The sequence below is a fragment of the Octopus sinensis genome, linkage group LG13 (assembly GCF_006345805.1).
Source record: "Octopus sinensis linkage group LG13, ASM634580v1, whole genome shotgun sequence".
NCBI classification, from domain to species: Eukaryota; Metazoa; Mollusca; class Cephalopoda; order Octopoda; family Octopodidae; genus Octopus; species Octopus sinensis.
In genome coordinates, this window is record NC_043009.1 from 30,854,363 (window position 1) to 30,859,362 (window position 5,000).

Consider the following 5,000-nt stretch of genomic DNA (forward strand, 5'->3'; position numbering starts at 1 on the left):
ATACATCAATTATTCAAACTTAGATTACTTAGTTTGGGAATGATAGAGAACATTCGGGACTCTTACAAGGAAATCCGGGAATGATGTGGTTGTGTTATTCTCAGAGAGTAGGGCTTGATTCAACAGTCTGCCACAGACTGAACTGCGATAAAACTGCCCAAAGTGTTAACAAACAACTTTTCCCATTCATATTTATGTAATGTTGATTAACATGTGTTGTTTTTCTCTGCTGCACTTATTTACAGCTACATAGACCAGATAAAACATCTACCTACCCGGTGGTTTTCTACTCTTCACTTCTTGTGATCCCTGACTAGCATCGTGTAAGAGGCATGATAACTTTCAACGTTTATTTTTTAAGACAAAATTAAAACTGTATTTTCTTCCATGCTTAAAATTACATTATTTGTGGAGTCTTAAGTTTCATGCCTATCTGGAAATGACAAAGGAAGTTATACCTGAGTACTCCTGGAAATATGTTGTTTTTTCTTCTTCTTTTTATGAATGGTCCATGGTCAGTTAGTTAAAGTTCATCTCTACCCACATTTACATTAGGTGGGGAAAGTGTCAGTTTAACTCCTGTTATAAGACACAAATCTCTCACAGAACAATTTTCCCAGAAATGAAATAGTACTTGACACCATATACGTCGGTTTAATAATATTACTGTAAATATGAAGAGTCGATGGAACTCTGTCATTCCAGAATGGTTTCTGTGGCATAATATAAAATAGAAGCCTGGACGCTGGACGTGTACAAATGTTCATCCCCAGAAGTAAAGGATTATCAAATATCTTTACGATTTTGTCATATTGCCAGTATATAAGTTTTGCATCAGAGAACAAAGTAGTTATCACGTGACTTTGGGAGGGATTCTTATTAGGGAAGTTTTACGGACAATGAAAATTTTAAAGATAGAAAAAAAAGAGAGACAGAAAGACAATAAGAAAGGAAGAAAAAGCTGATATGTGTAATTTTGTCAGTTAATCATCGTTGATATTGTGTGTTTGCATTTGTTAGTTTTCCTACATTTTCAGCATTTTTAGATTGTGTCTATTTTTTTGCAATTAAAAATGTGTGGACTATGTATGTTTTCTTGTAATGAGACTAAGAAGAGAAGAAATGCTATTATAGCGGTATTAACAAAATATCAAATTAAGAATTATGAGAATTTTATTATATTAACTACAAGATTTAAAGAAAATTCTATTATGATGATATAAAGAATTTTAAGTTTATATTTAAAATTAAATTAAAATATTCAGATATCAACGTTATTAAAATTTGATGTGGTTTGTGAATATTATACATGAACATCAGTGGGTTGGACATAGAAATAATTCGATGTTTAAGGTAAAGCCAACGAAACAGTTTTTACATTGTGTCATGATAAACTCACAACATTGACACTAGTTGTACATTTGCTTAAATGCAGCCATTATTTCAACCTCGTTCATTCTAACGTACCCCCATTAATATGGTAGTATATTAACATGAATAGAAGGTCGGTTGTATGTATCGTGTTAGGAGCTTTCCCCAGCACTAAACCGCAGCAAATTTAGCGTATAAACAAACGACATACATTATGCATGTGTGACCTGTAATGTTTACATTACTAGAGTACCTTTTAATTCCTAAGATATATATATATACATATATATATATTAATGATGGCTTAACTGGCTGAAACTTCGAAGTCACTCACAATAATCTTCTTTTTAATGAATTATATATATAAAAATGAGAGTGTAGTATTGAATTCAATGGGATATGGAAGTGAAAATGAAACCAAGTACAGTGAAGTTCATATTTTTCTACAAATATTGTCTATTTGGGTAGTATGTGTACAAGATATTTTGTAACGATGAGCCGTAATTCATTTCAAATCTTCATAAATAAGGATTTCTTCCTTTATGCCAATAACATTTCGTGTATTTCTGCTGTGCATGCATTAGTAGGTCTCCTAGTCCCAAACTAAACCCATATTTTCTTGATGATGTTACACATCTTAAGCAATGGTGATATATGTTTCAACATCCAAATATAAAGTGGTATGGAAGTGACTTTATCTTAGAAGTTGATAATGACCTTTCGAAGTTATATATTTTTAACCAACAAAAATAGGTTCCACTTAAAAATGTTGTAACAATGCATTGGTTGGAGAACATATTGCATAGGACTTAATTCCCAGTTTGATCTTTTATTTAATTCAATTTTAGTCCAAAAAAGTACCCTTCAGCAAAATCTAGTAGAAGTTATTTCAAGTACCCTTCCTTGGAGTGTATGAGATCATCATCATTTAGCGTCAGCTTTCCACGCTAGCATGGGTTGAGCGGTTCAACTGGGGTCTGGGAAGCCAGAAGGCTGCACCAGGCCCAGTCTGATCTGGCAATGTTTCTACAGCTGGACGCCCTTTCTAACGCCAACCACCCCGTGAGTGTAGTGGGTGCTTTTTACGTGCCACCGGCACAGATGCCAGACGAAGCTGGCAAACGGCCACGGTCGAATGGTGCTTTTTACGTGCCACCGGCACGGGGGCCAGGCGAGGCTGGCAACGGCCACGATCGGATGGTGCTTTTTACGTGCCACTGGCACGGAGGCCCGTCGGGGCGACGCTGATTATTTATTTATTTTATTTATACTTCGAAAAAGACATTAACATAATGGAAGCTTTAGTTTAATGTGGTCGTTGAGAGAGAACCCAAAAGAATGAAGGAACTCATGGAATGGTTATGCGACACTTTTCAAGTATCAGTGCCACCAGAAATAATTGAACCCAGACACACAGGTGAAAGTACCTTTGTATGCTTATAGTTTATACTGTTCACAAAATTCCAACAACAATATGTTATGAATCGAAATTCAAGATAAGAACAGATATTACACTTTAATCTTAGCCAAAAGACTGAGAATCGAAATTGAAGGTATTTGATGAAGATGAGGATGGAATATTACCTGCTCATATAGTTGTGTTTTCGTTCTTTTGCTGTTATTTCTGCTCATTATCACTTTCCCAGTAAATTTACTTGTGATTTTACTTCTGTTATTTATGCAGAGAGTTTGTTAAAATTTTAAAGATCTTTTGTGGGTGGATGGCAGTTTTGTGTGAGAGAAGTTTAGTCTGGGGTTGTGCGGTGTTTATACAAAATGTGACAGTTAAAAGCCTAGAAAGTATAAACGTTTCTGTCCATAAATGATATTTTATCAAGTCTTGATAAAAGTTTGATAAAACTTTAATAAATGTATTTCGCTGTCATAAAGCAAAGGCAGAGCAGTTTTGCTGGTTTTTCTTTTCATAGAATTTAAACAATTTTTTTATTAGAAAAGTGTGAGGGGCGATAAAGATACGAAAAGAAAATGAAAAGAAAAGAAAGAATGAAACAGAAAGAAAGAAAGAAAGAAAGAAGAGTCTATAACTCTTATCAATGAATCATTGTTAGTGAATTTCTTGCCAACGGTTTGTTTGTTCAATTTCTAACATTTAAACATTTGCAAAGTTTTTCTCTCATTTTATATTTTTATATTTTTCCGATTCAAAAAAAAAAAAGTGCTTTTATTTCACGGAGACTTAAAAAGAGAATTAAAGAATAGGAAAAGTTGAAATAATGGTATTAATAAAATATTAAATTAAGAGTTATATTAAGAATTATATTACATAACCAACAAGATTGAAAAGATAACAAAAGTTATTGTAATGGTATTAAGAATTTGAAATATTGTATTAAGAATAATTTTATTTCATAATTTTATTCATGGAATTAACATTCATATATTCATATATTAGAATAATCATACAATATTAACCATTTTCATAACCTTTCCTTCTTGAAGAGAAAGCAAAAGGTGTATACGCACAGTATCTATACTGCTAAGTATTATACAGTCTACGCTGTATAATTAAACATTGCTAACCAGCAACATGTCCTTGCAATAGAAATGGTCGATACTTTTGTAAGTACATGTGTGTATGAGTTGTAACATCTGTCGAACTGTTATAATGCCCACCCCGGTATAGCAGTAGTTAGACAAGTAAGACGCATCTATCTAATATCCGTCAACCCGACTAACATTCTCAACTTCCTACCTTACAGTATTTATAATGACTATCACATACAACTCCTCACGTGGGAGGGGTGCCCTGTTATTACTGTTCTCCCTATAACATATCCCGCTATTAAGTTTTCCTTTTTTTTCTTAGAGAGTGTAATTTTATTTCTCTTATTAGTAATTACTAACCTCCCTTTTTGATATGTTTTCATTTGGCACCCACTTCCAGGAACACCAAACATTTTCTTTTTCTTTCATCTGTGTGTCTGGGTTCAATTATTTCTGGTGGCACTGATACTTGAAAAGTGTTGTATAACCATTCCATGAGTTCCTTCATTCTCTTTTTTAGTTGGTTCATGTGTCTCTCATATACCTCTTTCTTTCCTTTTCCCAAGTATAGCATTTTTCCTATGCATTTGGTAATCACTCCATCTTCCCAACTTTGTTTTCCGTTCTTATATACCCTAACAAATACATTTTCATCTATTTTAAAAGTATCTAGTATTATCCATTGCAATTTTTTCTTTTCTCATTAGGTAGTAATTTGTTGAAGACTGATTTTATTTTCCTCACAAACAACAGCTCCGCTGGTGACATACCTGCTGGTGCGTTTAGATATGTTGTCACACGATATCTTCTTAAGAATTGTTGTACACCTACCTCATCCATGAATTCCTAATTCATCTTTTTAGGGCTCTCTTTAATGTATCAACAAAGTGCTCTGCTTGTCAATTAGATTTGGGCTGCTATGTTATATGTTCTACAGTGAACGTTTTACAAAACTTTTTGAACACAAAAGACACACACTGTGTTCCATTATCAGACACTATTGCGTCTGGGATGCCAAATCTCACAAACAGCTCATGTGGAAAGTTTGTTGCAGCTGAGGAGATTAGTTGTTTTACACTTACAAATTTCTGGCCATTTCTGGCCACAAAGTAGTATGAACCGTT

At 33.7% G+C, this 5,000-nt stretch overlaps 1 pseudogene; it reads right to left on the reverse strand.

Moving 5' to 3' along the window:
- Nucleotides 1-2,745: 2,745 nt before the first annotated feature.
- On the reverse strand, nucleotides 2,746-2,917 carry LOC115218711 (annotated as a pseudogene).
- Between the last annotated feature and the right edge of the window lie 2,083 nt (nucleotides 2,918-5,000).